Consider the following 20036-nt stretch of genomic DNA (forward strand, 5'->3'; position numbering starts at 1 on the left):
GAAACCACATTTTTTTAGAAGAGTAAATTTGGGGAGTAATAAGGGATTGGTGAGAGATGCTCTAATAGCATCATCCTACAAGCTCCTGATGTTGGAAAGTCCATGAAGTGCATATCGAAAACAAGATAAAGAGAGTTGCCAGTCTAGGATATTAAATGGCAACGATTAAGCTGATGTCCAACAAACAAATATATCATTATTATGTTTCACTCAATGGACACAACCATATAATTTTTCTAGGCAGACGATAACACACTTGCAAAATAAAAAATTCAGAAAATAAAGATGCTACTAAAGAGAGACATCATTTTTGCACGGTAAAGTAGAAAGGCATGCACGATACCGGGGCAAACCTCCACCAAGCTTGGGAGGTGCCGAATGCAATAAATTATGAATGATCCTTGGATGGTGGTGGCAGTGTAGACTTGGTGACAGCTTGACCAAGCACCATTACTGTTTTCTGGAGACACTCGAGCTTCTCATCACAATCTCTCATAAAGTGGTATAGCATGTCCACGCTGCAGTAGAGATCCATGATGGACTCCGTCTGATCTTCATTGGTTGCTCTTGCTACTTTATATTCTTGGGAAGGAGTTGGGAGTACATGCTTGATAGATTGTGTTGGAGACGAGGGCCCTTCTCCTGATATTTTGTCTTGCATGCATGGTTGCTTCGGTAGCCCAAACACTTTACAGTCTGGTTCACGCAACTCATCGGTGAAGTTCTCCACATATTGCCACTCTACTTTCTTCTTGACAGCTTGACAAAGCACCATGACTTTTTTGTGGAGATTCTCGAGCTTTTCGTCACAATCTCTCATAAAGTGGTATAGCATGTCCACACGGCGGTAGAGATCCATAATGGACTTCTTGTGATCGCCATTGGTTGCTCTTGCTGCTTTATATTCTTGCGAAGGAGTTGGAATTACATGCTTGATAGATATTGCTGCAGACGACGATCCTTGTCCTGATATTTTTTCATGCCGGTATGCTTGCTTCGGTAGCCTAGACACTTTACAATCCGGTCCATGCAACTCATCGGTGAAGTTATCCATATATTGCCACTCTACTTTCTTCTTCTTGGACAATGGAGTAATCTTTGTCGGAGCCTCCCATAGACGATCCATGATCTCCTCATTTCCCTGTGAGAGTAGTCGCAGTCCCGTAGAACTTCAAGGTTGTGTGATGAAGTCTGCAAAGAATCCAAGGGAGGTACCTATTTCGTTGAAAGTGAGATTATCAGGGTTCGCATTTTCAATGAAATTTCAACAAAGTTCTGGAGATTACAACATAAAAAATTAGGTATTAATATTCAAAGTAGACTCTTCTTAACTTCGGAAAAAAATTGATGCCAGAAAAATCATGTCATTTATTTAACAATCTGTGCATATCTATATGTGATTATGTAAATGATTTAATCATTAAAAATTATACATTTCATAAATTAGTGAATGCATCGTTCATACCAATATAAATAACAAAAGACAAAACACATATCAAGAAAATGCTCATGAATAAACGAATTACATCCAGCCAGTAGTAACAAATTTCACATGTGTGTGAACCTTTCCATGCACCAACGAGTTTCAGTGTTATATGTGTTTCCTATAAACTGTTTTGGTGCAGTAAAAATTTCCATGTGTGCCAAGCATTCTACCATTGAGCATAATTATTACCTTTTAAGGTTTCTATTGGTCCAACTAGTCTTGGTGCTAATAACAAATACAAATCTATAGGCAAAAAATGCATTTGAGGTTAGCAAAGCTCTTCGCCTAGTTAGTACATAGTTACCATGGTATGAATCATGTGGCATTTAAATCGAACGTATCAACACTTCTTTCGTACCAAGGGCCTCATCATTCAATAAATTTCTGTCATTTAATTCAAAAATAATATTTATTCTTCTTTTTCAGCAGGTATTCATTCGATTTGTATTAATTACTGGCTTAAAAAAGGTCACACATTAATGCATGTTTAATAGTGGTAGGAAAGAAGGCATAGTTTTTTCTTTTTTTTCGGATAAGAGAAGACATAGATTGATGCATCTCAACATCCTCTCAATGGTGTAAAGGTTATCGAAACTGCGCATATAGTGGATTATCGAAACTGTACAACTTATCAAATGGATCTGCCCCATTTTACATATACTACTTGACATATAATAACTTATATCCGTACTTTTCCAACATAGTGTGTGACGTGGCTCGAGTTCATGTATCATTAGAACATTCAGATCTGAATATTAATCCAATAAGATGGAATTACCTCGGGGAAAGTGCATGTGTAGCAAGCAAAGTACAATACAACAAAAAAAGATGGAGTACCTCGGGGGTCGTGGCACGGGGCGGGCACGGGGCTCCCCCTTCTGGAACGATTTGCAGTCGGTTAAACCGGCGTTCGCCATGGGGGCGAATTTTTCGATTGGAAACGGACGCTCGACCCGTTTTTGGACGGATAGGTGGCTGGGAGCCCAACCTTTATGGATGGAATTCCGGGATTTGTACGAGCTGGACGTAGATCCATCCATCACGGTGGCGGCTGCGCTCGCGGCTTCTCCTCCTGTCATCTATTTCAAACGAGAACTAAACGGGTTGGAGCAGTCCAGCCTCTTGGCCCTGACGCACCGTATTAACCCGATCACCCTTCAGGACGAACCAGATACGGTCAGCTGGGCGCTTACCAGTTCGGGCAAGTTCTCGGTTAACTCTCTGTACCGTAGGCTGTGTCAAGGGACGGCACAGCAGGCGCTCGCGGGGTTATGGAAAGCGCAGTTGCCCTTGAAGATCAAACTCTTCATGTGGCAATTGTTTCACGATAAGTTGCCGACTTCCTTAAATGTGGCCAAACGCAACGGACCGGCCACTGGCCACTGCGCGTTGTGTGGGGAGCCTGAGGACGCCAGCCATGCGTTCTTCAGATGTTCCCTTGCTAGATTTGCTTGGAGCGCGGTCCGGGCGGCGGCTGGTGTTCAGTGGGATCCCAGATCGGCCGCAGAGCTTACTCACCTTTTAGATACGATACACGGAAGTGCTAAACGGGTGATGTGGAGATGTGTCGGGGCACTTCTCTAGACTATATGGCTTACTAGAAACAAATTTACTATTGAGGGTTGCTTCCCTTCGCATCCGGCTAACATCCTCTTCAAATGTAACCTTCTATTGCAGCAGTGGAGTTCGTTGGGGAGGCGCAGGGATTCTGAGCTGACCAACACCGCTCAACAACGTTTGCTGCAAGTCTATGTGATAGCTAGGGAGCCTTGACTATGGTGCTGTCCATGGTCCCTTTTGTTGCTTGACGAGCCTGCGTGCTCTGTACGGGCTATGCCCTGTAATGCCTTTCTTTGGTTTGGTTAAGCTGCGCATAGAACTTCCGTTGATCCGTTCGCGTTGGCCGGTTAGGCCTGTGGGATTGTGTTATGACTTGTCTCACGCTGCCGTTGTGGCTTTATTAATTTAAAGCCGGACGCGTTCGTGCATCTTCGTTCTAAAAAAAAAACCTCGGGGGTCGTGTTCCTCCCCGTCGCTGGGTGCCTGGTCTCCGCACCGAACTTGTCCAACTGGTCTTCGCTCGGGCCACAGGACCAGTTGTTCAGAACCCCCGCCGCGGCCGCCGTCTTGTTATCCATGGCCTCTGTCCCTTGGAGCCTCGCAGATTAGTGGATCTGCAAGAGAGAGCAAGTAGTTTGTGTCTGTGTGACGAGGGGAAGGGGGCGGGGGCGATTTAATAGCGCGTTTTGGCAGCGTGGGGTTCACCGTCGCTGCTCATCCTCCGGCCTCTCGTGTGGCGTCGGGTACGTTTCCTCCGTTGCATACACCCGAGACAAGTTTCCAGCTGTACTCAGTTTTATGTATACGGTGGCGATGAGTGGAGGCGTGCCATGCATCGCACGCCATCTCTCACGAGGAACGCTCGAACGGAGATGCATGGGCTGCAAGGACATTTCAGTGTGGTCCCAACAAAAAAAGACCGCGCGACGCTTTGGTCAGCATTCGCGGGCGCCGAATCTCAATCACAAGGAATTAGTTGGACAAAAATGATAGGTTGGCGTGCTTGCTCGAAGCAGGCTTTCTTCGCTCCCTTTATATAAATACTAAAGTCACAAATGGAAAAATCCTTCTACAAGCACGTGATAAGAAAAATGCTATCGGAGAGAATGTCACTTGGCTTAATCCAACACCAAACATGTTAGCAGGAGTCGCCACACCTAACATAACATGAGACACCCTATATGGCTAAGGCAAACTCTTTCCTCCAAACTTCAATGGCGAGCCCGTGGATTCGTTGACTCTCTGCTTGCCACTTCGGCGGCGGGTGGCTAGGAGGGAAATCCCGATGGCTCCACTCTGGTTAGTAGTTTATTTTGGGATTCTTTAGTCCTCACAGATGCGGCGCTTGTGTGGATGGCGGGGCTACTTTTTCAGTTTGCCTTCCGGGCTATGATCCTCCTCGAGTTTGTCCGGCTACTCGAAGAAGCTCCGGCGTAGATTCCTGTCGTCTCCTTGAGCTGCGAGGTTAGAGTTTCTCGTCCTGTGGCGTGATTTGGTGTTTTCGTATCTATGCAAGGGTTCGATGGCGACAATTGCAATTCCAGGACGCTGGTTCTTAGGGGCACGTGCACAAAGACTACCTGGCTGTCATCCACAAGTTTAAGCCTCCTCCGGGAGGGGAGCGGCAACGGCGGCGCGTCGGCGACTCGTTTTGGCGGTTGTTCAGTGGACTTGGAATCTCGATTTATTTTTCATTGCGTTTGAGATGCTTTGTACTTCCGATGAACTTTGATAATAGATCTGGATCATTTTTGGAAAACAAAAAAAGCATGAGACACCCTAAACTACTGAAGGTGATCGATGCTTAACAATAATAATATATTAATCTTTAAGGTAAACTGAAATAAAATTGTATCCCAAATAAACAATAATGCTTACCCACTGAGAAATAAATGCATGAGAAGAAAAGACAACCTTTGTTTAAGAACATACAAACTTCACCAATTAAGACCCCAATATTTCTATAAGATGAAGAAAAGTGTGGTTCACATAAGCTAAGTGCAGGTAAACCAGGTGTCATTCCATCTGGGGATATTACATGATAAGCTAGCCTTAAGTGTAACGTACACATATCCGGAGCATTTTGGTACCACGAGAGCGCTCGCTCGGCCATGGATGCGCGTGCAGTCGTACCGCAATGGAAACGGCAGAGCGATGAAAGCACTGAAATCAACCATGCAAGCTGTACTTGATCTCTTTCCGTGTACGCCACTATGCTTTTGAATGGTTATCGTGGTAATGGTCGAGAAATAAAACATGTGATCATATTGTATGGAAGGATGTCTTCTAGAAGGCGTACGTTGAAAAAGAGGTGTCTCCCCAAAATACCCCTTCACGTATATAAATGGGTCTCCCACATTGTAATGAAACTAGTAAATTGACTCTTTATTTATTTTTTCGCCCTACAACCCGTTATCAGTACATAGCCTCTACCGGAAGAGCGATCCGACCAGGACTAACGCGGTTGCGCAGTACCATGGCCCTCTCGAACAATGACGGAATGGAAAACAGCAGTTACAGCCAACAATGACGGGGACACACACTTCCACGCGAGACGAAGCAGCAGCCTAAGGCGGCTCTCCAGGTGGCATCGGCGATGGCAGGGCAGCGCGAGGCGGCGCCCATTCCGGCATGGAGGCGCGAAACACTACATCGCTGGCAGTACTAAACAGCAACCGTGCTATCCATAGAAATGGATCAACTATTTTGTATCTATATCCTTACGTGTCCCTCTGAATACATTTCTGAAGATTATTGTTTACCAAAAATGAGAGAGGTCCCCGGGGGTACAAAAGAAATACGAAAAATTGTATCTGCAATTAACTTGAAACATTTATAAAACAATAACAAATAGAACTCCTAGGGTGAATGTCGTGTCTGCCCACCGTGTGGACACCTTCGAACTCACATAAACCGTGCTTAAGAGGACTCGGAGATGGTGGGCCGCCAGGCCGCTCACGCCAGCACCTCGTTGGCCTACAGAAGCGGTGCATCAGGTTGAATTCCAACCTAACAAAGCGAAGTCTTTGAACTTCTCTCTTCCTGAAATTTATATGGGGTGGAGGAACGTGAGCAGTGAATTTTTGTATTTTAAACATGGGTAAACTTAGGCTAATAGTTTGATCAATTACTGTCAAACATATAACAATGCAATTTTAATTGTTATGGAGAAAAGTATTGAGTTAAAGAACTCCATTAATTTTTTAGAGTTACTTCCGTGCATTTGTAATTATATCTTTTGTACGCATAGCCTTTTCCAACATTCAGTTGTGTAAAACATTTGTGTGTGATATTATTGTTGAGTCATGCCTAATTTCGGATTTATAGAAGATGTAACTATTAAAAAAATTAGGAACGTTGCATCTGTATTTGTGGGCTATAGTGTTGCAAATGAGAAATTGGTTATGTTGTCCCTTTTCCCACAGAATACAATGGAGTTTGGTCTTACGTTCTTACGTACATTCAATTTTTTCCGTCTGATAACACTTTTTTTTCTTTTTAGATCATATCTAAATTATAATTCAATCATGCACTAATATTACATACAATATTCATGCAGAAGTGTGTTATGAGGAGTACAAAAGGGTATTCATTTTTTCTTGGCGATGAAGAGTGAATCCATGCACCATGTTTTAATTGGAAATATGTCATATTTCTTTGGGGGGAGGGGCCGGGTGGGTGGAAATATGTCATATTGAAGCTTACATATACATCAAAAGTAATTACTTCTTTTATATATTTCCTCTAAACTACATCATTAGGTGATACAGATTTTAGTTTACTCTAGTAATGCTCAAATCTCTAAAAGGAAAATCGTTGAAGGAAAGTGTGGGTTCTAGCTATATTCCATTATTATGCTCATATACATGCGTCGGTACATATGACATAGATGCTTGTGTTTGCCTGATATTGATATCTTTCTCAGGGGTGATATAGAAAGCATGCGCAATTTTATTACCCTTGTAGGAGTACATTACTATGTTAGTTTCACCATATAACGATTTTTAAATTGGGAAAAGTAAGGAGATGTTTATAGCGATCACACCTTGCATCAAAGTGCCAGCAAACCCCACGACTGCAGCCAAATCATATGAACCTTGCCATCACCGGTCATATGTGTGACTCATGCAAAAGCAGTTAATTAATTAGTGACAAAATTGCACTATGCAAATCTAAAACACATGCAAACTAATAGTCAAAACACAGGCACTTCTTTTCCAATAGACGTGTTTAGCACGTACGACGTGGGTCAAACATGTTGCCCAACACAGGACGGGATACAGCCAGCACGCACAGGTTAGATCATCAGAGATGCTCATGGAGCTACCGCCGGCCAGTACTGACATCGGCTCATCGGGCCAGGTTGCCTTCATTGATGCATCAACTCAGCCAACACAGTCTGGTCTTCCTTCGCATATGATCTGCAGGTTTTTCCTATCGTCGATCAACTATAAGTAACCCTGTCGTTTCTTGAGAGGAAAGACTATATGTATACTTATTATAAGTTGTTTAATCAGAACCGTTCACATATTAGCGTTTTTATTTATGATGAAGGTTCAGTGGAATAGTTTCCATGTGGGAAGAGAAATAATAGTCCATACAGGAGAGAGAATGGAGAGATGAAGTTACGGTGGAATATTTTCGTTGGGAGGAGAGAGAAAGAAAAATAGGGAGGAGGTATCGATGGAATAGCAGATGGCAGTTAGGATACGATCTCCCCTAAAAAAAGTTAGGATACGATCTTTTTTTGTCACAAATTTGAGGAAATCACGTCGCCTTTAAAAGATGTCTGTTGACGGAACGCAACAAACAGAGGGTTAATTTTTTTTTTGACGGAACTGAACAAACAGAGGGTTATATGGGTTGATCTACGCTAACAACACAGTCCCACCAGATAAATGACTCGTACTTTTTTTTATTAAAATGGGTATTATATCGGCAGATCTAAACCGTAATAACTCGGTCCCACTAGATTAACGGCTCCTATTTTCTGATTAACGTGGTATTTTTTTGGAAGTCACAAATTAGTGTAAGTATAGATAGATATAGATATAGATATAGATATAGATAGATAGATAGATAGATAAATAGATAGATAGATATAGATATAGATAGATATAGATTTCGTTGGGAGGAGAGAGAAAGAAAGAATACGGAGCAGGTATCGATGGAATAGCAGATGGCAGTTAGGACACGATCTTTTTTGTCACAAATTTGAGGAAGTCACGTCACCTTTAAAAAATGTCTGTTGACGAAACGCAACAAAAAGAGGGTTAATTTTTTTTGAGAGAACTGAACAAACACAGGGTTATATGGGTTGATCTACACTAACAACACGGTCCCACCACATAAATGACTCGTATTTTTTATACAAAAAATGGGTATTATTTCGGCAGATCTAAACCGTAATAACTCGGTCCCACTAGATTAACGGCTCCTATTTTCTGATTAACGTGGTAATTTTTTGAAAGTCACAAATTAGTATAAGTAAGTATAGATATAGATATAGATATAGATATAGATACAGATATATATATATATATATATATATATATATATATATATATATATATATATATATATATATATAGATATGGATATAGATATAGATATAGATATCCAACACACAAATATATCATTATCATGTTTCACTCAGTGGATACAAGCATATAATTTTTCTAAGCAGACGATAGCACACTTGCAAAAAAAAAGTTCACAAAATAAAGATTCTACTAAAGAGAGACGTCATTTTTTTTTGCGAGATAATGTAAATAGGCATCCACGATACCGAGGCAAACCTCCACCAAGCTTGAGAGCTGTCGTCTGCCATAAATTATGCTTGATCCCTGGATGGTGGTGGTAGTGCAGAGTTGCTAACAGCGTGACCAAGTACCACGACTGTTTTCTGGAGATACTCGAGCTTCTCATCACAATCTCTCATAAAGTGGTATAGCATGTCCACACTGCGGTAGAGATCCATGATGGACTCCGACTGATCTTCATTGGTTGCTCTGGCTACTTTATATTCTTTGGAAGGAGTTGGAAGTACATGCTTGATAGATTGTGTTGCGGACGAGGGCCCTTCTCCTAATATCTTGTCTTGCCTGCATGGTCACGCAACTCATCGGTGAAGTTCTCCACACATTGCCACTATACTTCCTTCTTGACAGCTTGACAAAGCACCATAACTTTCTTGTGAAGATTCTCGAGCTTCTCATCACAACCTCTCATAAAGTAGTATAGCGTGTCCACACCGCGGTAGAGATCCACGATGGACTCCTTGTGATCGTCATTGTTTACTCTTGCTGCTTTATATTCCCGCAAAGGAGTTTGAAGTACATGCTTGATAGATATTGCTGCAGACGACGATCCTTGTCCTGATATTTTGTCATGCCAGCATGCTTGCTTTGGTAGCCTAGACATTTTACAATCTTGCCCACACAACTCATCGGTGAAGTTATCCATATATTGCAACTCTACTTTCTTCTTCTTGGACAATGGAGTTATCTTTGTCGGAGCCTCCCACAGACGATCCATGATCTCCTCATCGGTGGACCATCCCTCGCCGTAATCTTTTTCCTTGTGAGAGCTGTCGCAGTCCCATAGAACTTCAATGTTGTGTGATGAATTCTGCAAAGAATCCAAGGGAGGTACCTATTTCGTTGGAAGTGAGATTATCAGGGTTCTCATTTTCAATGAAATTTCAACAAAGTTCTGGAGATTACATCATTAAATCAGGTATTAATATTCAAAGTAGACTCTTCTTAACTTTGAAAAAAACTGATGCCAGAAAAATCATGTCATTTATTTAACAATCAGTGCATATCTATATGTAATTATGTAAAAGATTTAAGCATTAAAAAGAATTAGTGAATGCATCATTTATACCAATATAAATAACAAAAGACAAAACACATATCAAGAAAATGCTCGTGAATAAACGAATTACGTCTAGTAATTAGTAAAAAAAAATCACATGTGTGAAGCTTTCCATGCACCAACGATTCATTCAGTAGTATATGTGTTTCCTAAACTGTTTTGTGCGGTAATTCCATGTGTGCGAAGCATTCTACTAGTGAGATTACCTTTTAAGGTTTCTACTGACCCAACTAGTTTTGGAGCTAATAACTGATGCAAATCGATAGGCCAGAAAATAAAAATGCATTTGTGGTAAGCAAAGCTCTTCGGTTAGTCAGTAGTTAGCATGGTATACATCATATGTCATTTAAATCGAACATATCAACACTTTTTCGTACCCAAGGGCCTCATCATTCAAGAAATTTTTGTCATTAAATTCAAAAATAATATTTCGTATTCTTTTTTCTGCAGGTATTCATAATATACTTAATTAATACTATTTCAAACAACTCAACCCACGCACATTCAGCAAAGCGAAGCTGAAATTTAATTTATAGGAATGAGTGAGTGAGTAGAAGCCCAAAATAATACTGGCTCACTAGAGGTCTCGAAGAAGCCACAATTTGATTTGTATTAATTAATGGCTTAAAATAGGTCACACATTAATGCATGTTTAATAGTGGTTGAAAAGAAGGCATAGTTTTTCTTTTTTGCGGGTAAGGGAAGACATAGATTGATGCATCTCAGCATCTTCTCTATGGTGTAAAGGTTATCGAAACTGCACATATAGTGGATTATCGAAACTGTACAAATTATCAATTGGATGCGCCCCATTTTACATGTCCTACTTGACATATAATGATTTAGATCCGTACTTTTCCAACCTAGTGTTTGATGTGGCTCGAGTTCTTGTATCATTAGAACATTCAGATCTGAATATTAATCCACCAAGATGGAATTACCTCGGGGAAAGTGTTCGTGTAGCAAGCAAAGAACAAGACAAAGATGGAGTACCTCGGGGGCTGTGTTCGTCCCAGTCGCTGGATGCTTGGTCTCCACACCGAACCTGTTGTACTCCTCAGCCGCCGCCGCCGCCCTCACCGTGGTCTTGTTATATCCATGGTCTCTGTCCCTCGGAGCCTCGGAGGTCAGTGGATCTGCAAGAGAGAGCAACTAGTCTGTATGTGTCTGTGTGTGACGAGGGGAAGGGGGCGGGGACGATTTAATAGCACGTTTCTGCTGCGCGGGGTTCACCGTCGCCGCGGGTACGTTTTCTCCGTTGCATATTACCAGCTGTAGTAGTTTTATGTATTCATTGCATACACCCTCCGGCCTCGCGGGACACGTCGCGTCGCGTACGTTTCCTCCTCCGTTGCGTACAGACGCATCGCATGCGCCCAAGACAAAGTACTAGCTGTAGTCAGTTTTTCGTTTTTTTTTTTGAAACAAGGCAAAAGATTTGCCATTTCATTGATTAAGAAAGAAGTTGCAGACAAAAGCCGCAAAGCGGCTAAAAGAAAAACAATAAGAGGTCTACTCTCGCGGCATTACAATACTCGTGTGCTTCACGCCGGCCATCGCCAAAGACACACCTCCGCTTTGATCTTACTGATTAGAACCGTGGAAGGGATGGCCATGTTCCTGAAGACTCTGGCATTGCGCTCCATCCATATCTCCCATAAGATAAGCATCATCAGGAAGGTGAGCGCCTTAGGGGATCCAAGGCGAATCTAAAGGTTGCCGTTCCACCATGTTCTCACCGAAGTCATTGTCTGCCAAGCTGCCATAGTTATGTGATGCATTCCAAGCCACGGAAGAATATTGTTCCAAATGCGGATGATGTGGCGATATTGGAAAAGGAGATGGGCAGCCGATTCTTGGCACTGCTGACATAGAGGGCAGAGGCCACAGTTTGGCCAGCCGCGACATATCAGCCGATCCGAAGTCCAAATCTTATTTTGAAGGACAAGCCAGACAAATAACTTGCACCTTGGGGGTGCCCAAACCTTCCAAACTGAGTGAACAATATCCGACTTAGTGAGTCCCTCAAACTGAGCCCTGTAAGCTGAGGAAGTAGAGTACACCCCATCCTTGATGAACTTCCAAATGATGAAATCTTCTATGTAGGCCATGGAAAACTTCGTATTCGCTGGCAGGCGTGCCATACATCATGTCATCTCTCACGTGGAATGCTTGAGCGGAGATGCATGGGCCGCAAGGACATCTCAAGGTTATATTTCAGTGTGGTCCCAATAAAAAAGGACCGCGAGTGTGCTTTGGTTAGCCTTCGGAGGCGCCAAATCTTAATCACAAGAAATTAGTCGGACAAGTATGGTAGGTTGGCGTGCTTTCTCCAAACAGGCTTTCTTCGGTCCCGTTACATAAATACTAAGGTCACAAATGGGAAAATCCTTGTACAAGCACGTCATAAGAAAAATGTCATCCTAGAGAATGTCACTTGGCATTAATCCAACATCAAGCATGTTGGCGGGAGTTGCCACACCTAACATAACACGAGACACCCTACATGGCTAAGGAAAACTCTTCCCTCCAAACTTTACCGACGAGCCCGTGGATTCGTCGACTCTCTGCCTGCCACTTTCGCGGCGGGTGGCGCGAAGGGGAATCCCGTTGCCTCCACTCCGGTTAGTAGTTTATGTTTGGATTCTTTAGTCCTCATAGGAGCGGCGCTCGTGCCGACGGCGGTGCTACTTTTCGATTTTGCCTTCCGGGCTACGGTCCTCGTCGAGTTTGTCCGCCTACTCGACGGAGCTCCTGCATAGATTCCTGCCACCTCCTTGAGCGGCGTGGTTAGAGTTTCTCGTCATGTGGGGAGATTTGGCGTTTTCGTATCTATGCAAGGGTTCGATGGCCACGATTGCGGCTCCAGCGCGCTGGTCCATAGGGGCACATGGACAAAGACTTTCCGGCTATCATCCACAAGTTCAAGCAGCCTACAGTACGAGAGCGGCAACTGCGGTGCATCCGGCACGTTTTGGTAGTTGATAGGTGGACCTGGAATCTCGATGTATTTTTTATTGCGTTTGAGATGCTTTGTACCGCCGATAAACTTTGATAATATATCTGGATCATTTTCAAAAAAAAAAACGTGAGACACCCTAAACTACTGATCGTGATCGATGCTTAACAATAATAATATATTGATATTTAAGAAAAACTTACATAAAGTTGTATCCCAAATTAACAATAATGCTTACCCACTGAGAAATAAATGCATGTGAAGAAAAGACAAACTTTGTTTAAGAACATACCAACTTCACCAATTAAGACCACAATATTTGTACAAGAAGCAGAAAAGTGTGGTTCACATCAGCTAAGTGCAGCTAAACCAGGTGCCATTCCATCTGGGTCTTACATGATAAGCTAGCCTTACGTGTAACATATACGTATCCGGAGCATTTTGGGTACCACGAGAGCGCGCCCTCGGCCATGGACGCGCGTGCAGTCGCACCGCAATGGAAACAGCAGAGCGATGGAAGCACAGTAATCAACAATGCAAGCTGTACTTGATCCCTTTCCGTGTACGCCACTATGCTTTTCAGTGGTAATCGTGGTAATTCTTGAGAAATAAAACATGCGATAAATTGTATGGAGAGATGTCTCCCAAAAGGCCTCTGTCGAAAAAGGTGTCTCTCCAAAACACTCCTTCATCATGTATATAAGTGGCTCTCCCACATTGCAAGGAAATTAGTGAATCCACTCTTTGTTTTTCTATTTTCCTTTCATTCGCTAACGTGGGAGAGCCACTCTGAAGAGGTCGGAGATTTGTGTGGTATAGTCGATTAAGCGAGTTACTCGTCGATAAGGATTACTCTAATACTAATGATTGTTGAGGTATATTCATGAAGACATCCTGAATTGGATTTACATCACCTTAGTGATGTGGATGATCTTATCATCAATATCTAGACAAGGCATACGACATACAGACAATCATTTTAAGACGGATATTTGGGTCAAAACAAATGATGCTAAGTTTATAGCTTGAGCATATTCTGACGGGAATAAATGTATATCAGTCTTCAGATATCTAGAAATATTTGAACTTTTAATATAGATATATCTTATCAAAGACACCTATGGTCATATTGTACCTGACATGGGATACAAGCCCATTCAAACCGATGGGAGATGGTAAAGTGCCAGTGGACATGAAATTCCATATCTGAATACCGTCGGAGCACTCATATATCTTGCGAAATATGTCAGGTCTGGCATTACATTTGTTGGGAATTTATTGATAGTGTAATCCCCAACAAAAGCTATAATGGTTGGTGTAAGGAATATCCTTAGATATGTCCAAGACACAAATGGTCTTGATTTACTCCATCGGGAAAATCAAGATGAGACCATGGTATGATATCCTGATAATGGCTAATAATCTGATCCCAATAGTGACATATCAAATATCGGATTTTCTGGAAGAGTATTCTACGGGATGCCATAAGAATAGACTCTAAATGGGTCCTTCCAGTCATCATTCTGCCATAATTTATTTATTTGAAGTATCCCAAGATTTGTATGGCTTCACACAATGACTAGCCACAGGTGAGATAATGTCACGTGTATTGCTTATGGGTAATATTTATCCTCACAAAATACGGAAATGTTAGAGGATAATCTGTAAACTAATTAATGTGATATTCACAATGTCTCTACCAATGTTTATATTCCAGAATTATGTTAGTGGAATTGCTAAGAGACAACATTGATGTTTGTATAGTTCAGGGGGAGTAAAATCCCAATTTATAACTCGTTGGTGACCTTTAGATAATTTATAATTTACTTCTTTTCCCTTTAAGAGTTTTCCATGATGGTTTATGATATAAGGTTCTTAACGACATAATATAAATACAAGTGCTGATAATGCCATATTGGTTTCTCATTATATTTTTCCCGCGGGGTTTTAAAGGAGTTTTCGATGTCATATTATGTAGGATCGAAAGTATGTCTAGAGGGGGGGGGGGGGTGATTAGACTACTTGACCAAAAAAAATCTAGCCTTTTCCAATTTTAGTTCTTGGCAGATTTTAGCAACTTAGCACAAGTCAAGCAATCAACCTACACATGCAATTCTAAGAGTATAGCAGCGGAATGTAAAACAATTGCATATGAAGGTAAAGGGAGGAGTTTGAGGGAGCAAACGCAATGTTGACACAGAGAGTTTTTATCCGTGGTTCCGATAGGTGGTGCTATCGTACATCCACGTTGATGGAGTCTTCAACCCACGAAGGGTAACGGTTGCGCGAGTCCACGGAGGGCTCCACCCACGAAGGGTCCACGAAGAAGCAACCTTGTCTATCCCACCATGGCCGTCGCCCACGAAGGACTTGCCTCACTAGGGTAGATCTTCACGAAGTAGGCGATCTCCTTGCCCTTACAAACTCCTTGGTTCAACTCCATAATCTTGTCGGAGCCTCCCAAGTGACACCTAGCCAATCTAGGAGACACCACTCTCCAAGAAGTAACAAATGGTGTGTTGATGATGAACTCCTTGCTCTTGTGCTGCAAATAATAGTCTCCCCAACACTCAACTCTCTCTCACAGGATTTGGATTTGGTGGAAAGAAGATTTGAGTGGAAAGCAACTTGGGGAAGGCTAGAGATCAAGATTTATGTGGTTGGAATGGAATATCTTGACCTCAACACAAGTGTAGGTTGTTCTCTCTCAGAAAATATGTGTTGGAAGTGTAGGCATGTTCTGATGGCTCCCTCCACGAATGAAGAGTGGGTGGAGGGGTATATATAGCCTCCACACAAAATCTAACCATTACACACAAATCACCAAACTCGGTGGGACCGATTTAAAGAACTCGGTCAGACCGATTTGCTTCATAATATGACCGTTAGGTGTTTCGGTGGGACTTGGTGGGACCGATTTCGTTAGGTTTAGGGCATAACGTAATCTCGGTGAGACCGATTACACAAACTCGGTGAGACCGATTTTGGTAATAGACTAACAGAGAGTTGGTCAGGCAAACTCGGTGGGACCGATTCGCTCATATCAGTTCGACCGAAACGTTACGAAAAGGAAACAGAGTGCTTGCATTGCAATCTCGGTGGGACCGATCGCTCATCTCGGTTTGACCAAAACGTTACGAAGGGAAACAGAGAGATTACAATCCCATCTCGGTGAGACCGAGATCCCTATCGGTGAGACCGAAAAGACTAGGGTTTCTGGCAGTGGCTATGTCAACTGAACTCGGTGGCTCCGGATATGAAATTTCGGTGGGGCCGAGTTGGACTTTTTGGTTTGGGACATATGTGGATGTGAGAAAGTAGTGGAGGGTTTTGGAGCATATCACTAAGCATTTTGAGCAAGAACCTCATTAAGCAACACCTCATCCCTTCTTAATAGTATTGGCTTTTCCTATAGACTCAATGTGATCTTGGATCACTAAAATAGAAAATGTAGAGTCTTGTGCTTTGAGCTTGAGCCAATCTTTTGCCCTTAGCATTTTGAAGGGTCCACTTTCTAATCCATGCCATGCCAATCACTGAGCTTTCCTGAAATATTTATCTTGGAATAGCATTAGCTCAATGAGCTATATGTTGTTAGGAATTACCAAAACCACACAGGGATAGTTGCACTTTCAATCTCCCCCTTTTTGGTAATTGATGACAACATATAGATCAAAGCTTTGACAAATGATAAATAAGATTGAAAAACATCGTCACTTTGAGAAGTATGTGATAAGCAAGAGCTCCACCTAAATTTGTGCATTATTTAAAATTTGAATGCAAATGCACAATCGATTAGGATCATGGGTTACTCTTCCATGTCACATACATCTTGGTGGAGCGCTCAAAATGATAGAGATTAAAACACATGCACTCATCACCAAGCAAATTGAATGATCATAAGAGGATATAAAGATAATATCATTCAACAAGCATTAAGGGTAGCATATTATCAAACACATGATCAAAGAAGTATCTCACAAGGACACAAAGTAGTATCTCACATAAGCACACAATAGAAAGTTTCAACCAAAATAGCAAGAGAGAATAAAAGGCAACACTCTCTCTGGAAGCCTATGATCTATACATTTTCTCCCCCTTTGGCAACAAGTTACCAAAAAGTTTCAAAAAAGCATAGTGCTAAATGACTCTCAGGCTTGATCTTTGGTAGGAGGTGTTGAGAGAACTCCAAGGACGAAGGCTTCAGATGAAGTAGCTGGAGCTGGTGGAGTAGCTGCTGGAGGTGGAACTGGAGCTGTAGCTGCTGGTGCTGATGATGTAGCTCTAGTGTCTGCCACTGGCACTGCAGCAGATCTCTGTCCTCTCGGCACTCTGGCAAAAACATCTGTGGTAGACTTGCCCTTCTTCTCCTCAACTTCCTCCTGAAGTTGCTCAACTGCAGTTTGGATCTCTGTCACCTTGACATCAAGGGCATAGAATTTTGTCTCAATGATCCTCTCCAAGCTCTCCTGGTTCTTGGTTAGGGTGGCCAAGCCCTTCTCAATCCTCAGGGTGGATTGGATCAGATATCCAAGCTGGTCTTGCTTGCTCTTCAAGAATACCTGAGATGCCTCCTCTGCTGTTGGCATCTTTGCAGCCTTCTCTGCCTTAGCCTTCTCTCTCTTTTCATGTGCTTGAGCTGAAAATGGTTCATTCTCATTCATCACCACTGTGTTATCTTCAAATTCAGGATAGATGGGCAGGTGCTCCTTATCCAAAATGTACTTGCCTTTGCCCATCTTTGAGTTGATGAGATCCTGAATTTGTGGGGCATACCCATAGCTTCTCTTCGGGTCAGCAGCAGTTCTCTTGATTGTCTCAACAATCAGACTCATGACCTTGAACTTCTGTGGGACATCAAATATGTGCAGCAAGTTTATTGCATGTCCTCTGATCATCTTGCGATCACCTGACTTGGGTAGCAGTGTGTGCCTTAAGATCCAGTTGATAGTTGGCAGACCAGACAACAAGTAGTGAACAGATCCAAACTTATGTGTATCCAAAGCAGCATCTGGGATCTCTTTGTACATGTTGGCCATTGAGTTGTGGTCTTTTTTCTTCTCTGCATAGATATCCAAGTCATCCTCATGTTCCTTAGGAGCATTGATAAGCTTGGCCCATTCCTCAACTGTAGACTGGTACCTAGTACCTTTAGACATCCATACTATCCTCCCATCTGGATAGAAGTGGGCAGTGGAGTAAAACTGCATGATGAGCTCATCATTCCACTTGGTGAGCTTCTGGGCAACAAAAGTGTCTACTCCACATGCCTTGAAGCTGTCAAGCACACCAGGGATGTGATCCTCATTCTCCTTGATGAACTCCCAGTCAACCCATCTCATGTCACACACAATGGGCTTTTTATCAAGCAGAACTGTCTCATAGAAGTCCTGCTGTTCCTTAGTGTGAAACCTATAGTCCACAGCAGTTCTTCTCCTGATGGCATATGGATCAGACTGTCTCCATAGTCTCAATCCTGCATCCTTCCTGATTTTCATGTTCTCTGCAACTGGGTGTGCATCAGTGTGGTTAGGGATCTTGGGTTTCAGCTTCCTCAATACCACAGAGTCATCTTCTTCTTCTTCAGCAGCTTCAAGCACTGGGGCCTTGTTCTTCTCTTCAGCAGGGATGTTCCTAGTGCTTCTCTCGGGTTTAGGCTTTGGAGCTGGAGCAGCAACCTTGGGAGCAGATTTGGGCTTAGATGGAGCAACCCCTGATCTGATTGCATCCCCCATAAGCTTTTGAGCTTTGGGTGCTGGTGCAGCATCCTCTTCCTCTTCCTCTTCAGAATCTTTCCTCATTAAGGGCTTGCCAAGAACTCTGGCAGTAGTGGTTCTGGCCCTCTTCTTCTTCTTATCTTCACCAGCTCCCTCTCCTTCAGACTCAATGGTGAACTTCATAGTTTCACCTGTGGCAACTTTTCTTGGCTTAGACATGGGTTGTCTTCTTGCTGGAGCCTTTGTTTTCAGACCAGGCTTTGTTGCTGCAGCTGTGCCATACTCTTTCTTCAGCACCTTTTGCTTTGAAGTGGCTTCATCTTCAACTGCCACATAGTCCTCATCTTCTAAGTCAGAATTCCTCTTCTTCCTTGGCCTGGTGGCAGCCTTTGGCAAATTGCTTGGAGTGCTCCTGCTGCCCTCATCGTAACTGCTAGAGGGATCAGAACCCTCACTCATCTGCACCTGCTGTTCAGACTTGTTCTGGCTGTCACTCCAGTCAGACATCTTTGCAAACTCTCTGACAGCAGACCCTCTGAATAAACTATAGATGAGGTAGAGAAGATGAGCATCACAAAGTGCAGGAGTTTTGAAAAATAGATGACTTAAAAACTTAGTTTTAGTTCTTCACAGAAAGCATTTCGGAGCTACCGATTTGTAAACTCGGTGATACCAAAGCAGCTTTTGGAACCTAAACTAGTGAACTCGGTCAGACCGAGTCACAGTTCGGCGGTACCGAGACTGCTAGGGTTTCACAGAGAATCGAACTCGGTCACACCGATTTGCAATTTTCGGTCAGATCGAAAATGCATGTGCTCTGGCCTAAGCCAAATCGGTGAGACCGATTTCTACAACTCGGTCGGTCCGAGATGAATTCGGCGGAGACCTAACCCTAAATTTTCAAATCAAAATTAATCTACGGGACGTTTTCGCTGGACAGGATGATTTCAATCGTGGCAAGAATCATGGCAAAGCAATGTGCTAAGAATTAGAGTTAAGGATTAGCACAAAGTTCAAGTTCGTACCCTAGTTCGGTGGCGAACTTGCTACGGCGGCAACGGTGGGGCAGATTGCCGTTGACGGCGGCGGAGACCAGCGGCGGGAGGTCGCTGGTGACGAGAGGACGATCCGTAGACCCGAGGAGGCAGAGCAGGTTATGCGCGGGTGAGGAGGTTCGGAAAAATTTCCAAAATTTGGCCCGTCGGTATATATAACCTGACCCTGTCGGTGTGACCGAGTGGAACGACTCAGTGGCACTGAGATGTAAAACTGCAAGCAGTTACTGCAACTCGGTGTGACCAAAAGGTTCTAATCGGTTGCACCGAGATTGAAAACCCAAGATCAACTTGGTGATCTCGGTAGGACCAAAGGGGATGAATCGGCCAGACCGAGATGCACAAAGAGGTTTTGGAGGTTTAAGTCTATGACGAATTGG

The 20036-nt window shown here is 42.9% G+C and overlaps 1 long non-coding RNA gene across 1 annotated transcript; it reads right to left on the reverse strand.

Annotated features, from left to right (window-relative positions):
• Positions 1–8679: 8679 nt before the first annotated feature.
• LOC120969668 (uncharacterized) lies at positions 8680–12030 on the reverse strand. Its single transcript, XR_012189823.1, has 2 exons — positions 10919–12030; positions 8680–9700 (listed from the first exon to the last, which is right to left on the reverse strand). It is a non-coding gene; the product is annotated as an uncharacterized lncRNA (long non-coding RNA).
• Positions 12031–20036: the final 8006 nt, after the last annotated feature.

Source organism: Aegilops tauschii, chromosome 7 (genome assembly GCF_002575655.3).
Source record: "Aegilops tauschii subsp. strangulata cultivar AL8/78 chromosome 7, Aet v6.0, whole genome shotgun sequence".
NCBI lineage: Eukaryota > Viridiplantae > Streptophyta > Magnoliopsida > Poales > Poaceae > Aegilops > Aegilops tauschii.